We start from the raw sequence: 10322 nt of genomic DNA on the forward strand, positions 1-10322 counted from the left end.
GTAATATCGCATTTGAAGATAATTTGCAATTATTGTATTTTAGCAATTTTAGCAAAATTAACTTCACGGGCTATATAAAATTATGTGGGTAGAAACCCCCCCCACCCACCCCCATCTGACACCTATGCTGTAGCGGGAGACAAAAGGAAATGGCGGTAGCTGAGGGAAAAGAAGAAAACAGGATGCGGGCATAGTGAGAGAAAGAATCGAGGGCATGAATACTTTGAAGCGTTTAGCCTTTGAGTCAGAAGCAGCAGCTCTCTCCGGGACATCAATCCTGTTCCTCCCGCAGCGTACGGGTCAATTAGACCTTTATTACAGGAAAATGCGCATCTTGAATGTACATGCACTAAGACGAATGATGCAAAAAAGTCCCTTCTTTCCAACGGTGCTTATACAGAGGATCATAAACCAAGGTGGGGTCACTAATCAGATCGTGAGCTGCTCCCAAATCCGCCGATATTCCCGAAAGGCATTACCGTGGATTCAAGTTGACATTTTCAAGCATCAGCACCTTTTTTTGAGGAGGGTGAAGGTGTTGTTTTTTTTGGCAGCTGTCACTGCAGGATTGATGCCAGAGTGCCACAGCTAAAGGTTCTTATGCGCTGTTTCTTATTTTTTATTTTTTTTTATCCCCCCTCCCCAAGTAATATTTTATCGTCAAGCGTTGAAGTGTTTCTACAGTTTATAGAAATCGTGGGAAAAGTGTTGGGATTCAACTCAGCTCAGCAAAGAAAAGAGATGACGGTAAAAGGTCAAGGCCGTTAGTCACTAATATGTCGCTCTTCCGGTCCATGAATTTTTTTTTTTTTTTTTAATGTCAAGCTTTTCTGTCGTCAGTGGATTTTTAATTAGACCTGAAGAAATAATAGTTGCGCATAAAAACACTTATGTTTACTGGAAGCCACAACTCCGTGAAGATAAATGTCTACGGTGACATTTAAAAAGTCAATTAGTCCACTAATCACCCCTCATTCATTCAACACCAAAAACTTTCGGGTCCTTTGAATTTCTGAAGTAGTTATTTTTTGCCGTTCCGTTCCAAGCAAGGTCTACACTGTAGGTCCAGAACGCCAATTTTGACTAAGTGCTTTAAATCTTTTTTTTTTAACCTCATTGATAAACAACATCTAATTCACCGACGCCAGCGCTAATAGTGAGTGACGCAAAAAAAATTGCTTGAAAAAGCTCGTGTCAAATTTACACTCCTGAGGGAAGGCTGAGAAATGTCCAAGAAATGTCGTCCTAAATTACCTATTTTTGATTTTCTTACCTCAAGTTCAATTTTGTATTTTATAGAATGTGAGAAATGTGGGAAGCCGATCATCATTTGACCCGAAGGAAGGGACAAAACTGTCATTAGTGAGTCTTGGTAAATTGCGGGCGGAAGCGCATTGCGCCTTTCAAGACCCTTCACGGATACCATGATAGCAAATAAATGCAGAAACAAAGAGTGGCATCTTACCCACTATGTAAGTAATCTCTTCTGTTAGGCCCATGTGTCAATTGTCTCAACCTTGGCGGAGGTCTGTGACACCAGAGTGCATGTGTGTAGCATGCGTATGTCGACAACGTTATTTGCAGCCGAGCTGTCGACACTCCTTGTCCTTGTTTACCGCCTTGCCAGGCACATATGTTTACCAAAGCACCAGCCTTCCCGTGGTGACTCACCCCCAACATGGAGAGACGGAACACACGCTTACACCCCCCACCACCATTTCCCACCACTTCTCCCTTCCATCCCTCTTGCGCAAGGTTAATCTGGTCCACAGCCGCACCTTGCATGTCACCCTAATGAAGCCCCCGCAGACTAACACTTAATAAGAGTTAAGAGTAAATTAACCTTGAAGACTTTGTTTGAATCTCGGGGCTTTTTCCCGACATTTTCATATCCATGTCTTACATCCAAGGACTCGTACTTATTTTTATTTTTTTTTTAGTCAGGGGTAAGAGATGTTCCCTTGACACCTGCAAATTTCTCCCCGACATCTATGTATGTACTGGATGTCAGCTGCACCTCTCATTATTGCTATTAAGTGCAGGAGCAGCAGCAGCCATATCCAAGGTAAGCACAGTACGTAAAGGTTAGAGTTAATTGCTCGGTAGGTCAAAAGTTGTTTGGTAAAGGTAGACACTGGAAGTCGGTCAAATGTGGTTAGGTACTCTATTTTACCTGCACAACTAGCTACCTATCTCGGAACCTACCACCCATTATGTTTTAATTTTTTAATACTATTTTTAATATACGAAAGGTAGGTGAGAAAATAAAGTTGATCAGTAAACAGGCCAGAGTTGGTTAGAAGGTAGGTATCTAAGGTATTGAAGCTAAATAGGCAGGTAGGTAGCAAGCTAGCTAGTTTGCTCTTTAGGTAGGTAAAACGTCGATAGATAAAGGGAAGGACCACAATTTTTTTTTTTTTTTTAGGTACAACAGTTTGGTGAGAAAATGAGGTAGATCAGTAGCATAGGGCTGAAGGGAGGTCAGAAGGTAGGTATGTAAGGTACTGTAGCTTGGTGGGTAGCTACCTTGGTAGATGTTTGTAGGTATGGTAATTTCCTTGCCTAACTAGCGACTGACCAAGCGACCAACAACCCAAAGTCGACACAAAAAAAATAAAAAAAGCTTTCAAAAATACTATAGGAACATACATTGACAACACTGAAAGATATTAACAGACAACTTTCAGAACATTTTAAAGTAAAGTTAAGAAATGAGAGTAGGTTTCAAAAATAAAATAATAACAATAATAAATAACTAAACAATTACCTCTGTTTTGTTTTGATTTAGCTAAAGGAGATGTTGGTTCAACCAGTTGTTAATTTCCTCTAGACAGTGATACAAGATGTTAATTGAACGGTTGTAATTTGGAGACATTGATAAATGTAGCTGTGTCATCTGCATAAGCATGATCATCAATCTTGGCGTTCTGGAGCATTTGACCCAAAGGTAACATATTCCAACTGTACAAAATTGGTCCAAGTACTCGCCCTTGAGGGACCCCATGGCCATTTGATTACATTGAAAACTTCCAGCGGTCAGAAAGTAACTCCTGACCACCAAGTCAGACTTGAACCAGTTTAGGACTGCTCCATTGAATTGCAAGTTTCCATCCTGTTCAGCAGTATATTATGAACAATTGTATCAAAAGCTGCACTGAGATTCAATAAGAAGAGCGGCGACACCAGCCCTGCGTCATTGTTGAATCTTCAATAATTTAGTACTTTAATAAGCGCTGTTTCTGAACTGTAATGAGCTCGGAAACCTGATTTATCACAAGGTAGATATGGTGAAGAAATACAGTAAGTAAATATAAGGTAGGGAACACTTCGTGTTTCAAACTCACTTGTATTCTTTGGCATTCGACTCAGCATGACTTAGATTTGTTCTTGGTTTTACTGTTTGGTGCTTTCTACCGCCTTTATTACCGATTTGTCTTACTGTTTATTGTGCATGTTAAATTGCTCCATGTACAGCACTTTGTATGAAGCGATGGCTGTTTGAAAGTGCTCTATAAATACTGTTGACTTGACTTGACTTGCCTCAAACGGTTGGTAGACCAATCTTGTTAGATACGGGGAAGAAAGATAAGGGAGGGTAGGTAGATACATTGTGCCTCTTATTCTTGCTCTAAGCATAGCAGCAGATGCCTGAGCCCCTTGCCGTTTTCCCGCCGACCGATCAATGCTCCTAATGATGGCGATCAATCAAGAAAATGAAAGATTTACTCCCCGATATTAATTTTGCCGGGCATCGAGGCGTGTGGAGTATTACGGCCATTCACGCCTCTCCAGCTGCCGTATTGAGTCGCTCGTCTGTTCAAAAACAAGCCGTTCATCTTCTCATTTCAACTGTTTCACTGCCGCTTTATAGATAATTAGAAACAGATACCAATCACCTCGGGTGATGTTTTGTCAACTCTATGAAAATGCTATTTGTGAGTCTTAATTGCATTTGAATCAGTCAAATCCTGAGTGGGAAACCATATTTCAACCCTCCAACATTTGGCTCAGCCAAGCACGGAAACACAGCCCCAAAGTGGTGTTTAATCAGGCCCGATGTGTGCGGATTCAATCACAGTACTAAGCCGTGACCAGCCGCCGCCTCCGATAACTGGCTGTCGGGTGGCAACGCGAGGATTGCTAACTCAGGGTGGCGCCTCCACAGCCAGTTGTTAAAGACACCATAGTCTGTCTGTCAGTGTCTGCCACGTTCTCCCATTTTCTTGGATGAGGACAAGAAAACCAAAACAGTTGCCTTTAGTGGACGCTGCTGAAACAACAACAGATGGAGGATCACGAAAGTACTTTAGATCGGAAAGATAGGTATAGTTATGTAGATAGGATAGCAAAACTGATATCCAACCAATCCTAGACGGTCGAAAGAAGCTTCGCTGGGCCAGACGTACACGTGTTAAAGTGGAGAAATGTGCCAGTAGGTCGAGGGTCGATTAGCCTATGACTCGATGCCACATACATGGATCACTGAATGCTTGGAGTTGTATAAGTTGAACAGGACCCTAAGAGCCTTCGTTGCGAACTCAATGAGGATGTGGAAAACCACACTTGAAGCCAATGGCAAGCCACTTACCCAAGTGTCCATCAAATGTGGCATATACCAAGGTGATGCACTCTCCCCACTGCTGTTCTGCATAGGACTGAACACCCTAAGCCAAGTAATCACTAAGACAGGCTACCTCCTCTACATGGATGACATAAAGCTGTATGCTAAGAGCGAAAGGGACATAGATTCCCTGATCCACACAACCATTCCATCTCAAATCCAGCACCCTGAGACTGTACGCAAGCCAAAAGGAAGGAGGCCGGGGACGACTGAGTGTGAGAGTCACTGTCCAGGATGAAACATCCAAGCTCCATGAATACATCAAGGAGAAGGCTCCAACGGATGACGTACTCAGAGAATGTCTCAGACAATGGGGAACAGAGGATGAGGCGCTGGAAGAGGGACCATCATGGGAGGACAAGCCCCTACACGGGATGTACCACTGGACCATAACTGAAGTGGCTGATCTCAAGAAGTCCTATCAGTGGCTCAAGAGGGCTGGCCTGAAGGACAGCACAGAGGCACTCATCCTGGCTGTTCAGGAGCAGGCCCTGAGCACCAGAGCCATTGAGGCCCAGATATACCACACCAGACAAGACCCAAGGTGTAGGTTGTGCAAAGAGGCACCTGAGACTATACAACACATGGCAGGGAAAGCCTACATGGGACGCGATAACCAGGTGACTGGCATAGTCTACCGAAACATCTGTGCGGAGTATGGACTGGAAACCCCAAGGTCAAAATGGGAAACACCTCCGAAGGTGGTGGAGAATGGCAGAGCAAAGATCCTGTAGGACTTTCAGATCCAGACTGACAAGATGGTAATGGCGAACCACCCAGATATCGTGATCATAGATAAAGGGCAGAGGAAAGCCGTTGTAGTGGATGTAGCGGTCCCAAGTGATGGAAACATCAGAAAGAAGGAACACAAGAAACTCGAGAAATACCAAGGGCTCAGAGAGGACCTGGTGAGAGCCTGGAAGGTAAAGGTGACAGTCGTGCCTGTGGTGGTCGGAGCACTCGGGGCAGTGACTCCCAAACTAGATGAGTGGTTCCAACAGATCCCGGGAACAACATCGGACATCTCAGTCCAGAAATGCGCAGTGCTGGGAACAGCAAGGATACTGCGCAGAACCCTCAAGCTTCCTGGCCTCTGGTAGAGGACCCGAGCTGAATGAGGGACGGACACCACGCGAGGGGGTGAGACGAGGATTTATATATGAAAGAGAGAGAGAGAGAGAGAGAGAGAGAGAGAGAGAGAAGGAGAGAGATTTAGCCTTGACTGGAGGTAGGTGCAGTAATTACAATGTAAACGTGGAAATCGTATCCAGTCTGATCAAGGTGAGAGAGAGCAACTAGAAATGAAGCCCTGGAATGATCACTCATGCTTATCTGTCTGCAGTCGTGAGGAGGGAGGGAGAGAGAAGGAGGGGGGGAAGGCTATAATGAGGTGCACTCACCCATAGTGGAGAGCTTAATAATTCAATGCAGGGGAATCCTATCAGATTACAATAGCGAAAAAGGCTCCAAAGCTAGTACTGCGAAAGACAGAACAGACTCTTTCTCTTTTTCTCTCTCTCTCTCTCTTTCTCTTTCTCTCACTCTCTCTTGTTCACTTCTCACTCACTCTCATTCTCTCTCACACACACACACACACAAACACACTTTTCTGCCAATCCTGCGATAGCCAGGTTGGGCCGTTACGCATAATCGCACAAAAAGTGGTCACCCAGGCAAGAAAAGGAATGAGTGACTGTGACAAAACTGCAGTTTCCCCATCCAAAAGATTCAATTTTGTTGAAAAACAACCAATTTTACAGTCAAAGCATGAACTCCACTGATTTGGAGTGATGTCCTCACAAGTTGGCGCAAGAAGTCTTTGGGAAATTCTCACAATTTTACACCACTTGAATGACTCTCCCATTTTCGGGCAAAAACCTACACATCTGCCTGTCGTTTCAGCACAATTACGCCAGCTACCTACCTTACATACTTATCCACCTTGCAGCCTTCCAGCCTTTTCTCTAACCTCGCGAGCTAGCTCGCTACCTAGCTACTTCTCGACCGAACAAACATCTCACATACCAGTACATACCTACATACTGTACTTATCGATCGCTACAGAACCTACCTTTTTCTTCAGTATGTTCTGTGCAGCAGATAAAAAAGAATGGCTGATCATTCTCCTTCTGGCAGTAAATTCTAGACCTGGACTGGACTGGACTCGATAACATTTCTAGTTGTTTGTCTGTTTGTTTGTTTTACCACTTGTGTGAGGAATAAAACATATTCACCCTCCTCCTTCCCTCCCTGGCTCCCTCCCTCACCCACTTGCCTCCCTACCCCCCCCAAACTAGCAGTTACAGGCTGTACGGCTGCTAAGTTTTCAAAGTGAACAAAGGCACAAGAAGGATAGAGGAGACCCGGGGATTATTTAAATACGAGGTGCATTAGGAGCCCCGGTGTGCCTCCCATCCCTTAAGTCATCAACAAAACCTGCTCCACTTTCCTTTATCGTATGTGTGTGTGTGTGTGTCTGAGAAAGAAAGAAAGGAAGAAAGAAGGAAAGAGAGGAGAGGATAGGAATAAAGAGGGCGTGTTTGGTGAAAAAGTATTACGGTGTGTTACGCGAAGGAAGCACAGCTCAAAGCCACTTTATCCTTTCCGAGACAGAAAAGAGAGGAGCAATAATCACTCTTGTCGACCAGACGCCTGACAGTCACACCCCACAAAACCTTTGTCGAAAGTAGCCAAGGTTTCATGAGTGCAAAGTGTTGTTGAAATGAGTGGTTCCCAAGTTTTTTTTATGGAATTGTTCTATACCTGTTACAAATTGCGGTGGCAGACGTTAACAATGTCAAATTATTTGGGGACTGATATCTTAACCTACACTGTAGCCTATGTGTATTTTCTTAACGACTTGGCAGATCTACCAAACTATATAAAAAAAAAATTTTCAAAATGTACTTGACGTGCAAATCACAACGCTCCCAATATGTACCCCATTTAAAGGCTAACAATAGGCGCAGCCTTGAGGGTACCGCGTCAGTGACAAGCCATTGTACCCTTTAAGGTACAAAGTTAGCAGGTTATTTCTGACAAAAGGGTGAAAGAAACCCCTCCCCCAACAATCATGTCAATTACACTGAGGAACGTCAGAGCCAAGATTGCGACCTGGAACCTCAGACATGATACCCACTCCTCCACCATGCTGCTCGAGCTACCTCGTATTTTCTACAAAATCTGATCATGAATACACATAATGCCGCTCCCCCAGAACGGAGAGTTGTTTTTTTTTAATAATAAATAAAGTTGCTTCAAAAGTGGTTTTATTGCGTTTGGGCTCAGTTACAGCTCTGTCTTTGTTTAAAATGGCTCCACCTGCAGCGGCATATTTGTTTTATTTGCGCTTCTCAGCCCGAGACAGGGGCAGGAGCTTGTTTGGGTCCTCAAGGGCAAAGGAGTTACTGTCGACTACAACGCAGCCTCCCGCTGGCAGGGATGTCACATTTACTCTTGTAAAAAAGGAATAAAAGCACCCTTTCTCCACTCCGACACCCTTGTTGCACGCGGACCTTTTGCTCTGCTCCTCCAGCAGCCCGTTGGCGTTTTTTTTTTAAATGTATATACATCCCCTCCATAAAACTAATTTTCTGGCAGGAATTTTCTGACACGGAACAAAGCTGAGGTCGACTCTGTCTGAGACCTCTGCCACCGACTGTCTGCAGATGAATTGGAAGCAAGCGCAAATTTCTTTTTCTCAACGCGGGACGTGCGGGAACAGACGAGAAGGACCTTGGAAGAATGGGGGGAGGGGGGGGGGTTGGGAAGGCAGGATCCTTAATGGAGAACTTGGCACAGGTCCATGGTTTCTCCGCAGGCACGCAACACCTCCGGGGTTGATAGTCACCTCTAACCCGAGAGGAGACACGTCCAACTGTTCACATTAACCGTCACAGGCTGGCAGGACCACCGCAGTCAGGCGGGGGGGGGGGGGGGGGGGGTGTACTTTGAGCATTCGCTGGTGGGAAATGTCAAAAAATGGACAGAATGGAATGAACCCTTAAGAGGGATAAATGGAGGGGCTGAATGATAACCGTATCTTAAGGCAGGGATGGGCATCTGGCGGCTTGCGACCACACTGTGAGCAGCCCACAGTTTGACCTGCCCACCTTGCAAACGCACCCACTTACTCCACTTGCAAAGCTAGAAATGCGATATGAGTACTGTAAAGCAAGATCTCCACATCTCCAGTGCGGCGAGCCAAACTTTATCGGATCAATAGCGTCAATAAGCATTTGCTTGGCACATGCATTGATATGCTGACAAGTCGCCGAATGGCTTGTTTGTCAAAAGGCTTTGTGTCCAATCGATGCGCTTGTCCGAGTTCAATGACCTTATGTTCAGCTGGCCGTCGTTGGCGCACTTAATGATGCGTTGCAACACGTTCGCCGTTAGAGACGCCGAAATACGCTTCCGGCCTGTCAGCACTCAAAGACTTTGACACAGTTGTCTGCTCTAGGCTGATTCAATCAAGCAATATGACGGCTAATTGGATGGAAACACATACAGACAGCACTCCGATATGACCGAGGATGAAAAAGTCTGAAGAACCCAAGCACGAAATTGAAGTGTAATTTGCCCATTTTGGGCTGGTACTTTGACAAACTCCTTGGAGGCAAATCTCACAAATGAGTTGAATTAGTGACACTAAATTTGTGATGTTTTTATGTTTCTTCTTTTCTGCGTACTGTATATGCCATCTCATATGGGTGGAATATTATGTTGATGTTTGATGATCATGGATTCCCTGTGGGAAAAAAAGAGGTAAACGAGGGCCTGTTCATTGTTGGTTATTTGCTTTCTTTAACTTGCTTTAGTAGATAGATAGATAGATAGATAGATAGATAGATAGATAGATAGATAGATAGATAGATAGATAGATAGATAGATAGATAGATAGATAGATAGATAGATAGATAGATAGATAGATAGATAGATAGATAGATAGATAGATAGATAGATAGATACACACACACGTTTTGGGGTTTTGTTTTTTGTTTTAGTAACAACTGACCCTTTACTTAGTAATCTAACTGTTACTTTTGTAATGATATGAGCAAATCGCATTTGCTTGTTCGACTAGCGATGCCTGCCCACCTGCCCGTTCGGCACTTGTACGAGAGTCTACGTCAAGTTGTACAAATGGTGATTGCATTCCCCTCCGACCACCGTGGCAGTCCGAATAAATAACCTCTACTTTTTCCAGAAGTTGGATTACTAAACGAACCCGCTCGCACAAAGCGGCCCAACTTTGTAGAGTCACAGTTCATTACTGTAAAGTAGTTAATGATAGCAATCAGCTCACTGGAAGCTAACTGCCACTTACCATTCGATAGAAGCGGTTGTGCCATCCACAGAATGAACGAATAATAAAATCCAAGTGGCGACCTCATTCCCGGATGAGGATACAGCCAAGAACGGTACATTATACAAAGCTTGAGAAATGGGAACTTCGGTGTTTACAGCCCGAAGTGAAGCGTTCTTGCATTCTCATTCCGAGTGACGTCACATTCCGAGCACATGAAAAATAACAATGGAGGAAGCATAGAGATTTTATGTCAAATAAAGAAAATATTCCGCGCTGCTGACAAAGTGTTATCTTGCTCCAAATACGCTACCAGTATGTCAAATGAAAAAAAAATAAAGACAACTAAATATGGTTCGATGTGTGTCTTGTCGAACAGAATATCACATAAGC

General features: G+C 44.1%; 1 protein-coding gene across 1 annotated transcript in view; it reads right to left on the minus strand.

The window, feature by feature from the left end:
- Window positions 1–10106, minus strand: part of cdh8 (cadherin 8) — a 174620-nt gene extending 164514 nt beyond the window's left edge. The window contains exon 1 of the mRNA XM_052062473.1: window positions 9951–10106. The gene's annotated coding sequence lies outside the window, so the exon portion shown is untranslated. The remainder of the gene's footprint in view (window positions 1–9950) is intronic.
- Between the last annotated feature and the right edge of the window lie 216 nt (window positions 10107–10322).

The sequence above is a fragment of the Hippocampus zosterae genome, chromosome 4 (genome assembly GCF_025434085.1).
Source record: "Hippocampus zosterae strain Florida chromosome 4, ASM2543408v3, whole genome shotgun sequence".
In the NCBI taxonomy this organism is placed as follows: Eukaryota; Metazoa; Chordata; class Actinopteri; order Syngnathiformes; family Syngnathidae; genus Hippocampus; species Hippocampus zosterae.